The sequence below is a fragment of the Podarcis cretensis genome (genome assembly GCF_951804945.1).
Source record: "Podarcis cretensis genome assembly, chromosome: 3".
NCBI classification, from domain to species: Eukaryota; Metazoa; Chordata; class Lepidosauria; order Squamata; family Lacertidae; genus Podarcis; species Podarcis cretensis.
In genome coordinates, this window is record NC_137172.1 from 8445458 (window position 1) to 8461131 (window position 15674).

The 15674-nt window shown below is 45.3% G+C and overlaps 1 long non-coding RNA gene across 1 annotated transcript in view; it reads right to left on the reverse strand.

Annotated features, from left to right (window-relative positions):
- Positions 1–1753: 1753 nt before the first annotated feature.
- The window catches only part of LOC307211982, a 15084-nt gene continuing 1163 nt past the window's right edge, over positions 1754–15674 (reverse strand). The window contains exons 2-8 of the long non-coding RNA XR_013836682.1: positions 11921–12049; positions 5859–5984; positions 5423–5479; positions 3184–3252; positions 2860–2988; positions 2369–2509; positions 1754–1863 (exon numbers count right to left, since the gene is read on the reverse strand). This is a non-coding gene — a long non-coding RNA (uncharacterized lncRNA). The remainder of the gene's footprint in view (positions 1864–2368; positions 2510–2859; positions 2989–3183; positions 3253–5422; positions 5480–5858; positions 5985–11920; positions 12050–15674) is intronic.

Below are 15674 nucleotides of genomic sequence, written 5' to 3' on the forward strand. Positions count from 1 at the left end.
AGAGTAGAAAGTGTTTCTTATCTTATGGCACAAGACAAGAATAAACATGCTAGCCACATAAACTTTAAAAGATGCTGGTACATCTTGAACTAATCTACTGTAATACAGTTCTGGGCTTTGAAGTAAACCTTGCAAGATACAAGTATGCAGAGAGATGCACAAGCATTCTGCCATGCTAGCTCACCATGCTATGCTGAACCATACAACATGTAACCTTCAGCTTCTCTGCTGATATGTTGCACTGAGCAAAAACTCTTTTCCATGAATGCCTCACACTCCTGCCATAAGCAAAAGTCCCTTTGCAATTGGAAGGACATCGTTGGATAAAACGTCCAAGTGAATCTCTCAGTATAGCTTTGGTCAGTTGTTTAGGGACTTTATCTGAACAAGAAATCATCAGTATCTCAAAGCATTTCCCATAAATAGAGAAAATACAAAGCAAATTTAATCTCTCAAAACAAGTCTACTGCAAGAAAAAGTAATTTGAGGCTGTTATTTCCAAAACCAAAGTTTGAGTAGTTATTTAATGAACAAAAACCATGGGTTTCTGTATCCCAGCAAATTCAACAGCTTTTCAAAGACACCTGTTCCATCTCCCTCTATTTTTCTCAAGACCAGCATGTACCCACCGGCGGAGGAAGAAGAGCACAGGCATTGCGACGTGCCAGCACACACACACACACCTGCTCTCCACCCCCCGGTTCCGGAACATGAAGCTCCGCCACTGCATGTATCCACTCACTGGAATCCTGACCCAGAAATCCCCCCTCAGATCATTGTTCCTCACCACATTAAAAGCATGGGAATCTTACCTTGTTTTTTACAACAGAAGACAAAGTCGGGATTAAAGCAGACTCTTGTTGAAGATGCATATTCACGGTGGCCACATGCTAACTTGCATTGACCATGACATTTCTTGGCTTCAGGGAGGACCAATCCGTGAGACACTTTGGAAAAACAGAGAAGATACCATCCACATCTTTCCGTATAATGAGGGAGGGAGAATGAAGAGTTTGATGTCTAAATACCATGAGTCTATTCCCAGTGGCACCATCCCATTTTCACAAAAACATCCACCTGAGAAATGGAGGTTTTCTTTCCTCTGCTCTCTCTGCCAGCACCACTAAATCTGTTCCAAAGGATTCAGAGATGCCATGATTTTCTGGCAATCAGTTAGTCCTTAACATGTGAAACTTGGGCCCACCATCACTCGCTTCAGTCTAGAGTAGAAAGTGTTTCTTATCTTATGGCACAAGACAAGAATAAACATGCTAGCCACATAAATGCCGTTTACCTTCCCGCTGGTAAGCGGTCCCTATTTATTTACTTGCATCCGGAGGTGCTTTCGAACTGCTAGGTTGGCAGGCGCTGGGACCGAGCAGCGGGAGCGCACCCCGCCGCAGGGATTCGAACCGCTGACCTTTCGATCAATGCCATGCTATACTGAACCATAAAACATGTAACCTTCAGCTTCTCTGCTGATATGTTTCATTGAGCAAAAACTCAATTGAGGCTGTTATTTCCAAAACCAAAGTTTGAGTAGTTATTTATTGAACTAAAACCATGAGTTTCTGTATCCCAGCAAATTCAACAGCTTTTCAAAGACATGGGTTCCATCTCCCACGGTTTTTCTCAGAACCAGCATGTAGCCAGCCGCTGGAATACTGACCCAGAAATCCCCCCCCCCATCATTGTTCCTCCACCACATTAAAAGCATGGGAACATTACCTTGCTTTTTACAACAGAAGACAAAGTCGGGATGAAAGCAGACTCTTGTTGAAGATGCATATTCACGGTGGCCACATGCTAACTTGCATTGACCATGACATTTCTTGCCTTCAGGGTGGACCAATCCGTGAGACACTTTGGAAAAACAGAGAAGATACCATCAATATCTTCCCATGCACATAGAAAATATATATATTTTTAAAAGCGGTTGAATTTCTAAATACCATGGTTTGTATCCAATGAATTCATTCACATTGTAACAATGACTTCAACCTGAGGAATGGAGCATCTCTCATCGTCTTTTTCCTATATCACCTTGTGCCATCCACAATCTGCTTATAAACAGATGTTCTTGCACAAGTGGTATGAGTTTGTTAGGTACAACCCCACAGGAATTGGTGAACAGGAATGTATGAGTTTGTCTATCCCAGCAAATCCAAGGACCATTAGAAGCCTCTCATTCAATCACTCAATCGGCTTCACTTTAATTCCTGTTGTAATAATTAGAAAGCAAAATATACTGCAATTCTTGAGAAGACAATGTAAATAATTCCCATCTACCCACGTGTTGTGTGACTTACCTAGAAAACCCTGAATATATTTTAGTTGTTCTAGCACAAAGAAATTTTTGGGATATTACCTGGATTGTGACAGCAAAAGACGAAGCCAGGAATAGAGCAGGAACATGTTGAAGACACCTTTTCACCCTTGGAACATCTTGCCTTGCATCTACCCACACATTTCTGAGCTGCAGCATTTGTCAATTGTTTAGGCTCTTTATCTTGACAGAGAACAAGAGATCATCAACATATCAGAGCAAATATTAATAATAATGATGATGATGATGATGATGATGTAGGGAGAATTCAATCTATCAACAGTTCAAAGAAAGTTTTGTGAGGTTTCCATTTCCAAAAATAGCCAAAGAGCTCCTTTCCCTCTGGTTCTTTGATACATCAAAGCCATGAGTTTTTATATCCCTGCAAATTCAAGAGCTTTTTCAAAGACACTTGTTCCATTTCCGATTGCCATACACAGGGCCAATATCTACCCACCCACTGAGATCGTGACCCAGAAATCCCACACATGCATCATTGTTGCTCCAGCACAATAAAAGTATGGGAATATTACCTCGCTTTTTGCAGCAGAAGACAAAGTCTGGATTAGAACAGGCTCTTGCTGAAGATGTATATTCACTGTTGCCACATGTTAACTTGCATTGACATTTCTTGCCTACAATGTGAACCAATCCTTGGGATACTTCAGCAAAGGAGAAAAGGAACCATTAACATCTTCCCTTATACATAGGAAAAAATGGTTCAATATCTAAATGCCATTGTTTTTATCCAGTGACACTGTCCCATTTTTTAACTCTCATCTGAACTCACATTATGTCCCTTTCTGAATAATCCCCTTGTACATCACTGTTGCTCTATTGCAGTAAAAGCATTTTACCTGGCCATTTGCAGCAGAATAGGTTGCCAGGAATAGGGCACACTACTGCTGGAGACACAAATTCTCCATCTATGCTGGCTTGGTCATGCCCACAGAATGGAAGATAGCAGGATCCCCAAGGAGGTGCTCTATGGGCAGCTGGCTTCTGGTACCAGGCCCATTAGCAGACCAAGTCTGTGTTACATAGAGGTCTGCAAAGGTGACATGAAGGCAGCCATTACCTGGCTTTCTACAGCAAAGGAAGAAGCCAGGAACAGAGCAGGAACCAGCGAACAACACATATTCCCCATGGGAACATTTTGGTTTGCATCTACCCAAACATTTCATGGTCAATTCATGGGGCATTTTACCTGAGCAGAGAAAAAGAGGTCAGTAACGTATCAAGGCATTTTCCATTAATAATGTGAACATGATACATGCAATTCAGAAAAGTTCCAAAAAGTTCTAGAGAGCCCAATTTTGCCCATTTCTTTGGGTTCTTTTTATTATCATTAAAGATTTTTCTTGATTTACAAAAGTGTGCGCAATGTCGCTAACTTGTATATTTTTTCCCATGCAGCATTTTTACAAGTCAGTTTCATTTGTTGAGACTGACACGGGAACAAATAGAAGAAGACACCTTCACTCTGGTTTGGCTCCCCTTTATCACATACACAGCCCAACAAGACAATGACAAAAATCTACCAACAGCATACAAATCAATATGGCTAACCTGATCCAAAACACCCACCCACCCCACTCACACATGAAAACAAAGCCCATTTCTTTGGTGAACCAAAACCATGAGTTTCTGTATCAAGAGCTTTTCAAGGACACTTGCTCCATCTCCCACTGTTCTTCATTGGACCAACATCTACCCACCCTCTGGGATCCTGACCCAGAAATCCCCACTTGAATCATTGTTCCTCCAGCACATTAAAAGCATGGGAACATTACCTGCCCATTTGCAGCAAAAGACATAGCCAAAGGCAGTGCAGACTTTCGCTGAGGATATACCGTATTTTTTGCACCATAACACTCACTTTTTTCCTGCTAGAAAGTAAGGGGAAATGTCTGTGCGTGTTATGGAGGGAATGCCTACGGGTGGCATGCTTACGGATTTTCCTCCTCTAAAAACTACGTGCGTGTTATGGTCAGGTGCGTGTTATAGAGTGAAAAACACGGTATATTCACCATAGGAACATCTTGGCTTGCACTGACCCCAACATTTCTTGGCTACACTGTGGACCAGTCCTTGGGACATTTCAGCTGCAGAGAGCAGCAGTCAGTATATTCCCATATACATAGAAAATATATTTTAAAAAACAACAGCAGCTCAACCTCTAAATACCATGGTTTGTATAAATTTTACTTCCATTTGCACAATGGTTCTTCACCTTCTTATCCTCTCCTTATAGAATCTTGGAATTGGAAGGGACCCTGGGGATCATCTAGTCGAAACTCCTGCAATGCTGGAATCTCAACTAAAGCATCCATGACAGATGGCACAGCCACTAGCACACCCCTGTGCCTGCCTGGCTAATGAGAAGATACTGTTGGATCAGGCCAATTGCTTATCTAGGCCACCAATCTGTTCCCATAGTGGCCAACCAGATGCCTATGGGAAACCAGAAAGCAGGATTCAAGCACAAGAACCCTCTCCCCTCCTGGTGTTTCCAGCAACTGGCATTTAGAAGTTTCCAGCAGTGGAGGATGCCTATAAGTCCATGTGTTACAAGAGAGGGAGAACAATTTTCCTTCATCCACTTTCTCCATGTCATATGTAATTTTGCAAAGTTGCCTCTTACTCGCCTTTTCTTTAAACGAATATTTCCAAATCATAGAACTGAAGAGTTGGAAAGGACCCTGCGGATCATCCAGTCCAACTCCCTGCAGTGCAGGAATATTCAGGTGTCCCATATGGGAATCAAACCTGCGACCTTGGCGTTATCACCACCATGCCCTAACCAACTGAGCTACCTGAGAAGCATCCCTGAAAATCCAAGGGCTGTTAAAAAGCCACTCATTCAATCACATATTTGGCTTCAGAGTAATTCCTGTCTACCATGCAATTCATTAGAAACCATGGAATTTCAAAATAACCCTCATTTGCACCCCCACACGTCCCTTACCCAGAAATCCCCCAATACATCATTGCTTCTCTAGCACATTAAAAGCATGAGAACATTACCTGCCCGTTTACAGCAGAAGACATAGCCAAGGACAGGGCAGACTCTTGTTGAAGATATATATTCACCACTGGAACATCTTGACTTGCATTGACCCCGACATTTCTTGCCTGCAGTGTGGACCAAGCCTTGGGACATGGTCAAAACAAAGGAGAAGAGGACATCAATATCTCTCAGCATTCTCAATAAACATAGAAAACACGGAAAAGAATTCTGTCTTTGAGTACCATAAATGTATTTCCAGGGAGAAGCTCCATAAAGCTGTTTGTCATGATGAACCAGGATCCACAAGTTTGCGCATCTATAGAAGTTCAAGGGCTTCTAAAAGCTACTCATTCAATTCCTCATTGGGCTTCACAATAATTCCTGTCTACCTCACAATGGACTTTGAAATGCACTCATAGACATTGTAAATAACTTATCTGTACCCAGCCTCTGCACACCTTACTCAAAATTCCCAAAAAACATCATTGTTGTTCTAGCAGGCAAAAGGAATTTGAATATTACCTGGCTTCTCACAGCAACCAGGAGTAGAGCAGGGTCTTCTTGAAGGCACATTTTCACCATTGGAACACCTTAACCTGCATCTACCCAAACATTTATCAGCTACAAAGGGGAGAAATTGTTGGTGCGCTGTATGAAAACAGAGAAGAGATCAACATCTCTAAGCACTTCCCATGAATGCAGGAATATTATTATTATTATTATTAGTCAGGGAAATGCCATAGGAGCCAAGAGTGGAGGTAAGGCTCCCCAATGACGCAGGAGAGGGGACCAGCAGGGGGAGAGAGAGCACTTCCTCTGGGGAAGGAAATCAGCATGACGCCAGGAAGAAAGGTGAGCCTGAGAGGGCTTCGGAGGGAGGGCTCCGAGACTCTTCCACCGAGACCAGCGGGGAGAGCACAGGACATCCACTAGGGACGCCCACTCTGCGCAGAAAGCTTCTGCGCAGGGAGGCTAGGTGGAGACCTGGTGTCAAAGAACTTTTATGTTGGAAGAAGTTCAGGAAATGCCCACTGACGGATTCTACCAGTGATTAAGACAGCCACGGAATAAGGGCTGTCCAGCCAGGGAAAGGTTTAGCCGGACAACGCAGTCTGGAGCAGTTGCGGGTTACGCACAAGCAACCCCAATTCCCATTACAGCAATCCGTCAGTCCTTGACGTTGCTTGTGCATAAAGCAGGACAGGCAGCACCATGAGTCAGACCGGAGGAGCAGGCGCCGGAGAGGGAGCACAGGGAGGACCAACTCTGGAGGAGAGAAACAGAGATTTGGAACAGCAGCTGGCTCTACTAGCGGCGCAGCTAGATGAAAGGCGGACTCAGGATGCCCAGGGAAAACCCACCCCCATCGCAAGGAAGGTACCGGGACTGGTGCATAAGTTTGGGGGCAATCCCAGAGATTATAATGCATTCAAGACGGAAGTGCGGTACACGCTGGACCTGCAGTATGATGACTTTGTGGACGATGGGGCGAGGGTAGCCTATGTGATAGGGCATCTTCAAGACGGTGCCAGAGAATGGGTCAGACCCCTAATGGCATCGGAGAATGCTGCCTTAAAGGACCTGAGGAAATTTTTTGGCGCCATGGACCTCATGTTTTCCAGTCAAGTGGAGCAGAGCATGACTCGCAGGGAACTAATGGCGTGCAAACAAGGGAGCCAATCAGTTAGAGAGTACTGGTCACGTTTTGCGATGCTTATCCACAGACTTGGGTGGGAACTGGGTTCGGAACCAGTGCAGATGCTATTTGAGGAAGGCTTAGCCCCTTCGGTAAAGGACGAACTTTCCCGCTCGCCCCGCCCACAATTGATGGATCAACTGACTAAAATGGTGCTTGCTGTTGGAGTACGCCAAGAAGTGTGCGCTTTAGAGAAGCGGGAAGGGAGAGCAGAGCGTTGGCATGACAACCGCATTCCTGAAATGCCGGAGCAACCTTCCCAACCAGCGGAGCCCATGGAGATTGGAGGGGCGCGCGCGGAGTTTCAAACTCCAGCGAGGTTCGCAAAAGGGAGGGGAAAACGACCAAGAAGTGTTTTCTCTGCCAACAGCCAGGACATTTTGCCAGGGTCTGCCCTCAGAGAAAGGCATGGCAAGGAATGGTGGGGGCGGCTGGTAGTGAGGAGGAGGGGAATAATAAACAGCAGGGAAACACCAGTGCTTGGCTGCCGATGAGCAGGCACAGCAGCCAGGCCAGCAACCAGTAAAAGTGCCCAAACCAGACCCCCCCCCGAGCAGCCATAGCCATAGAGGTGGTACTAGAACTCCCTAACGGGCACCCAATCAGGGTGAAGGCACTGCTGGATTCAGGCAGTTCTTGCAACTTCTTTAGCAAGGATTTTGCACTGGAGCACCAGCTCCACGTGGTGCCTTTAGAACACCCCTTGCAGGTAACGACCATTGATGGGAGGGAACTCCTGGGAGGGGAAGTGACCCACCAGACCCCTCCCATGAAAATGAGGATCTGGCCGGACCGCCAATCATACTGGGGATGAGCTGGCTGGCACTGCATGATCCAGTAGTGGCATGGCACTAGCGGACAGTCACTTTTGGGTCAGCTCACTGCTTGGAACACAGCCACGGGGGGGAAACCCCGAGGATGGCCGTAGCCAGGGTGGCAGGGATGGCGGTAGGGGAAAAGGGGAGGGTACCACCGCAATACGCTGACATGGAGGATGTCTTCAGTGAGAAGGAGGCTGATAGACTACCCACTCATAGGCCCTTTGACTGTCAAATCAACCTACTCCCAGGGGCTCAGCTGCCAGTGGGTAAGCTGTATGCCATGTCAGACAGGGAGATGCAGGAGTTGCGGGAGTTTATTGACAAGAACCTGAAGAGAGGTTTCATTAGAGAATCGAGGGCGGTGGGGGGCAGTCCGGTGTTCTTTGTGGACAAAAAGGACTCCAAACAGCCGAGATTAGTCGTGGACTTCCGTGGGTTAAACCTGGTATTGGAACCAGTGACCTTCCCAATGCCCAGGATTGACGACATTTTAACCAGGGTAAGGAAGGGGGAAATTGTTACCAAGCTGGACTTTCGGGGGGCGTACAATCTGATTAGGATGAGGGAGGGGGATGAATGGAAAACCACCATGTTCACCCCTCTGGGGGCGTTTGAGTACTTGGTTATGCCTTTCGGATTACAATCGGGCTCCACCTGTTTTCAATCCTTCATGCACCACGTGTTGGGGTCCCTACTGTACAAGAATTGCGTGGCCTTTTTAGATGACGTGCTAATCTACTCGAGGAGCAGCATGTTAAAGACGTCAGGGAAGTGCTAAAGAGGCTGCAGGAGCACCAGTTGTGGGTCAAACTGGAGAAGTCGAGTTCCTGGGATACAGGTTGTTGGACAAGGGCTTAGCCATGGACCCAAGCAAGGTGCAGGCGGTGCTGGAATGGAAGACCCCCAAGACCCAGAAGGATGTGCAGAGGTTCCTGGGGTTTGGGAACTTCTATAGGAAGTTCATCAAGAACTTCGCCCACTTAACTGAACCCATCACCGATTGTCTCCGTAGCAAAAGGAAGTTCATATGGACAGAAGAGGCACAGCAATCCTTTGAAAGGCTAAAGAGGGCGTTCGCTTCAGAAGAGCAGCTCTTGCACGTGGATCTGCAGAAGCCAGTGAGGCTGGAGACAGACGCGTCAGACAGAGCGGTGGGGGCCGTACTGCTCCAGCCGGGAGACCAGTCCGACTGGAGACCGTGCGCCTTTTTTTCGAGGAAGCTGAGCAAGTCAGAACAGAACTACACGGTGTATGACCGGGAACTGCTTGCAATTTATGAAGCATTCCGACGCTGGAGACATTTGTTGATAGGGGCGCAGCACAAGATCCAGGTGTGCACGGACCATAAGAACCTGGAATACTGGAGGACTGCATGGGTCCTCAACCAGAGACAGGTGCGATGGGCTCAGGAGTTCTCCAAGTTCTTTTTTGAGATTCGGTACGTACCGGGAGAGGAAAAACGTCAGAGCAGACGCCCTCTCCCGGAAACCGGAGTACTTGGAAGGAGAGGGAGCGCCGGAAGTACGACATGTGATACCCGAGGACCGATGGGTGTGGGGGGGAGTGTTGGTAGGGAGACGAGAACTAGCAGGGTTGACGAGGGACGACGAGTACGCCCAAACCAAAATCAGGGAGCTCAGGGACGCAGGAGAAAACAAGGGGGGTTTTGAGGAGAAGGAAGGGGCACTGTATTACAGGGGACCATTGTACGTACCAGAGGGGGACTTGAGGAGAAGAGTACTCAAACAACTACATGACAACCCGACGGCGGGGCATTTTGGTCAACACAAAAACATGTTGCTTGTCACCAGGCAGTTCTGGTGGCCAAGAGTGAGGGAAGATGTACAGGAATACGTACGGGGGTGTGACTGCTGCCAGCGAGCTAAGTGGGAGAAAGCAGCACCCGCGGGGTTACTGGAACCCTTTCCCACTCCGGGAAGACCATGGGAGGTAGTATCCATAGATTTTATGACCGATTTGCCCAAGTCCAGGGGGAAAACAGCCGTCATGGTGGTAGTCAACTTGTTAACCAAAATGTGCCATTTCATTGCTTGCTCGCATGCAGTAACAGCAGAGGAAACAGCCAGGCTGTTTGTAGATCACATCTTCCGGTTGCATGGCGCCCCCTTGAGGGTTTTGTCAGACAGAGGAAGGCAATTTACTTCCAGGTTCTGGAGGAAGCTCATGAGCTTGCTGCAAGTCGAGGTGAGTTTCTCGACGGCCAGACACCCGGAGACTAACGGGCAAGCAGAAAGAGCGAATAGCATACTCCAACAGTACCTACGCTGCTATGTCAGTGAGAGGGAGGACGATTGGGTGGAAAAACTAGCGCTGGCTGAATTGGCTTACAATAACGCTGAACATGTGTCCACGGGAATGAGTTCATGGCCAATTACAGGTGTCACCCCAGGGCCTTCCCAGGGGAGGGGGAGGAGAGGTGGAGTGTGCCGGCGGCAGAGCAGTTTGTGGAATAAATGGAGGCCTTACGCCAACAACTTAAGATGAACCTGGAAAGGGCCAAGGAAGCGTACAAGAGGCAGGCAGACAAGCACCGCAGAGAAGGGGAAACCATAAGGGTTGGGGACCGGGTGTGGTTGTCAACCCAAGGGCTACCGTTCAAGGGAGGTTGTAAGAAATTACGGCCAAGGCAACTGGGACCTTTCGTGGTAACACAGCAGGTGAACCCTGTGGCCTTTAAGCTCAACTTGCCGACTAACATGAAACTGCACCCGGTGTTCCACAGGTCCTTATTCTCACCATACCGGGAGGGAAGGGAATTTCCAGGGCGAGAGAGAGAGATCCCCACTCACCCACAGGTGGAAGAAAGGGAACTCAGCGGTCAAGCCGCGGAAATTCACGATTCAAGGTGGAGGGGGAGACAGGTGGAATATTTGGTGGCTTGGGAGGGGGAGCCCGAGTCGGAAAACACATGGGTTCCTGCAGAAACCATCAGGGATGAGTATCTTCGGGAGGAGTTTCACCGCAGGTTCCCAAGGAAGCCGAAACCACTAGAGAGGTTCTGGGAGGAACAATTTGGCACCACGGATGATGAAGGAGAGTTTATGGGGTATCCGACCTCCGAAGAGGAGGGAGGGGAGGTATCAGAGGGAGAGGAATCGGACTGGGAAGATTGGCCAGCGGAAAGAGACAGCAGCAGGTGGAGAGCTATGTTTGAATCATCTGAGGAAGGGGATAGCTCTTTCCAGGGATTCCCAGCATCACCGTCAAAGGAACGGGCTGGGGGTGAGGAGGGCCCTGGGGGGGAGGTGGATGTCAGGGAACTGCCATAGGAGCCAAGAGTGGAGGTAAGGCTCCCCAATGATGCAGGAGAGGGGACCAGCAGGGGGAGAGAGAGCACTTCCTCTGGGGAAGGAAATCAGTGTGACGCCAGGAAGAAAGGGGAGCCTGAGAGGGCTTCGGAGGGAGGGCTCCGAGACTCTTCCACCGAGACCAGCGGGGAGAGCACAGGACCTCCGCTAGGGACGTCCACTCTGCGCAGAAAGCTTCCGCGCAGGGAGGCTAGGCGGAGACTTGGTGTTAAAGAATTTTTATGTTGGAAGAAGTTCAGGAAACTCCCACTGACGGATTCTGCCAGTGATTAAGACAGCCACGGAATAAGGGCTGTCCAGCCAGGGAAAGGTTTAGCCGGACAACGCAGTCTGGAGCAGTTGCGGGTTACGCACAAGCAACCCCAATTCCCATTACAGTATTATTAGAGTTCAATCTCTATCAATTCAATCTCTAAATACCCTAAACTCAGCTATAAAGTTTACAAAAGATTGTGATCTATAAACCAACAGTTCTGTTTGCCTGTTGCTTTATGAATCAAATCTATGAATTTGTCCATCCCACAAGTACAAGGGCTGTTAAAGGCCCGTCATTCTGTCACTCATTGGGCTTCATATTAATTCCTGGCTACCCCACAATTCATTAGGAAGCAAGGAACTTCAGGAACCAGGCAAAGACAGCATTTATAAACCACACCTACCTGTTTACCATGTGCTTTGCCCAAAAATACCCCAGTGCCTCATTCTTGTTCTGGCACATTAAAAGCAAGGTGATATTACCTGGCCGTTCACAACAGAAGACAAAGCAAGGAATAGAGCAAGCTCTTGCTGCAGAAACATCTTCATCACATTCTGGCTTGCATTGTGCCCAACGTTTCTTGGCAATAGCATTTGCAAATCCTCCAGAAACTTTAGCAAAACAGAGGAAGAGAGTTTGCCAGCATCACAAGAAATTGCATGAGACACTGCTGGATTACATGGACTACAACATTATCATGATGGGAGACATGAACGGGGTGCTATCTACAAATATGGACAAGGCGCAGAGACAGTTTATAACTAAAGACGGCAGACTACCGAAAACCTTTTTGAACTGACTGACAATATGGATTTGATTGACATTTGGAGAACTAAGAACCCCCTTGGAAGAGAGGGTACATTCTTCTCTGAAGCCAAAATGACATGGACAAGAATTGACCAAATATGGATAACTAGAGGATTGGCACCTAAGATACGAAAAGTGGAAATTTGCCCAAATACTTGCTCCGACCATAATGCAGTAAAGATGGAGATGAAACTAACACCAATCAGTTCCTTTAGATGGAGGATGAATGACACCTTATTCAGAGATCAGGAGATTACCAAGAAGGCCCCAAAAAACTTGAGAGACTAATTTGAGGTAAATCTGAAAACCACGGTTGAAAAAAGAGTAATCTGGGACGCAAGCAAAGCGGTCATGAGAGGGTTTCTGATTCAACAGAATGCAATAAAAAAGAGAACTCAAAATGAGAAAAAAGATAAAATTTGGGAAAAATAAAAGAAGGAGAGAAGAAATTAAGAGCGAAACCAAAATCCCAAGAGATTCTGAGAGAAATTAAGTTATACCAAGTACAATATATGAAAGTGATAAACCAGGAAGTAGAATGGAAAATTAAGCAGATGAGACAAAATACATTTGAATCGGCTAACAAATGTGGGAAACTGCTAGCTTGGCAGCTGAAAAAAAGACAGAAACTAAACACTATTACAAATTTAGAGGTGGAAGCAAAGAACATTCAGAATCCATTGGAGATTAGAAGGTGCTTCCAGAGATACTTTAATCAACTCTACACATAAGGGCCACAAAAAGAGATTGATATAGATCAATTCCTAAGAACAAATGGACTACAAAAAATCTCTCAAGAAAATAAGATAATGTTGAACTATAAAATTACAGAACAGGAGGTTGAAGGTGCCATTCAAAATATGCAGCCAGGCAAATCTCCAGGGCCGGATGGACTAACCTCAAAATACTATAAGTCTTTGAAAGATTGGTTAATCCAACCACTAAAGCAGGTTTGCAACGAGATTTTGGAGGGGGGAAAGGCGCCAGAGTCGTGGAAGGAAGCCTATATCACACTTATACCGAAAATTGAGTCTGAAAAGACACAACTTAAGAACTACCGCCCCATATCCCTGTTAAATGTGGATTATAAAATTTTTGCCGACATTTTGGCCAACAGATTAAAAAAGGTACTAGTTGAAGAAATACATAAAGACCAAGCTGGCTTTCTCCCAGGTAGACACTTGTCTGACAACACGAGGAATATAATTAACATTCTGGAGAAGTTACAAGTGAACACTAACACCAAAGCAGTTTTAATTTTCATTGATGTGGAAAAAGCCTTTGACAACATTTCTTGGAATTTTATGTAGAAAAATCCTCAGGGAATGGGGGGTGGGACAAGGGTTTGAAAATGGTTTAAGTGCAATTTATTCAGAACAAAAGGCTAAATTGATAGTTAATAATGTGGTGACAGAAGAGTTTAAGATAGAAAAAGGGACACGACAAGGCTGTCCTATTTCCCCACTGCTTTTTATATTGGTCCTGGAGGTTTTGCTGAATATGATTAGGAGGGACCGTTTGATCAAAGGTATTCAGGTCGGAGCAAAACAATACAGATTGAAAGCTTTTGCAGATGACCTAGTTTTGATGCTACAGGAGCCAGATTCTAGTACGAAAAGGGTATTAGAACTGATTCAAGAATTTGGTCAAGTGGCAGGATTTAAGTTGAACAAGTCAAAAACTAAAGTGTTAGAGAAAAATCTTACACTGATTGAGAAAGAGAGGTTTTAGAAGGAGACAGGTTTGACATTGGTTAAGAAAGTAAAATATCTAGGGGTTAATATGACCACTAAGAACCTAACTTTATTTAAAGATAATTATGAGAAATGTTGGACAGAAGTGAAAAAAGATTTAGAAATTTGGTCAAATTTGAAGCTTTCCTTGTTGGGTCGAATTGCAGCTATAAAGATGAATGTATTGCCAAAAATGTTTTTGTTTCAATCACTGCAAATTGTGGACAAGATGGGCTGTTTCAAGAAGTGGCAGAGAGACATTTCTAGATTTGTCTGGCAGGGCAAAAAGCCCAGAATAAAATTTAAAATACTAACTGATGTAAAGGAAAAAGGCGGATTTGCCATGCCAGACCTTAAACTTTACTATGAATCAGCAGCATTCTGCTGGTTGAAAGACTGGCTGCTTCTTGAAAACACAGACATTTTGGATTTAGAAGGTTTCAACAATGTTTTTGGGTGGCATGCATATTTGTGGTACGACAAGGTTAAAGCACATAAAGCATTTAAAAACCATGTTGTCAGGAAAGCATTGTTTAATGTCTGGACAAGATATAAAGATTTACTGGAGAATAAGACCCCAAGGTGGTTGTCACCAATGGAAGCAAAGGCTCTGAAAAGACTCAATACGGAGGCCAAATGGCCGAAGTATTGGGAAATACTAGAACAAGAAGGAGACAAACTGAAATTGCAGAGTTTTGAGAAATTAAAAGATAAAGTGCGAGACTGGCTTCATTATTTTCAAATAAGAGAGGCCTACAATTCGGACAAAAAATTGGCTTCCAGGTGGAAAAATCAAAATTGGAAACAGAACTATTAGAACCTAAAACTAAGATACTATCAAGAATGTATAACTTGCTGTTGAAATGGAATACGCAGGATGGAACGGTTAAATCAGCTATGATTAAATGGGCACAAGATATTGGTCATAATATTATGTTTGCGGACTGGGAACAGTTGTGGACCACCGGTATGAAATTTACAGCATGCAATGCCTTAAGAGAGAATATTATGAAAATGATGTGCAGGTGGTACATGACCCCAGTCAAGCTTGCAAAAATTTATCATCTGCCCGATAATAAATGTTGGAAATGTAAAGAGATTGAGGGAACATTCTTTCACCTTTGGTGGACGTGCCCAAAGATTAAGGCTTTCTGGGAAATGATCTATAATGAAATGAAAAAGGTGTTTAAGTACACCTTCCTGAAGAAACCAGAGGCCTTTCTTCTGGGTATGGTCGGCCAATTGGTGTTAAAGAAGGACAGAACATTTTTTAGGTATGCTACAGCAGCAGCAAGAATTCTTATTGCAAAGTATTGGAAGACACAAGATCTACCCACCTTGGAAGAATGGCAGATGAAGGTGATGGACTATATGGAGTTGGTGGAAATGACTGGCAGAATTCGAGACCTGGGAGAAGAGTTGGTGGAAGAGGACTGGAAGAAATTTAAAGACTATCTACAGAAACAGTGTAAAGTTTATGAATGTTGAAATGATGTTGGATTAAAAATAAGTGGCATTAGCGATAAAGTTAGAAAGAGTATGCAAAAATGAATTGATGGATGAAACTATTTGAGTTGCGATATGTTAAGATATAAAGTTAAAGATGATAAATTGAAAGAGGGTAAGGATTTGCTGATTTGATTATGTAAATGGGAATACAAAAAGGGGAGGTGTGAGGGGGTCAAGGAAATAAGGT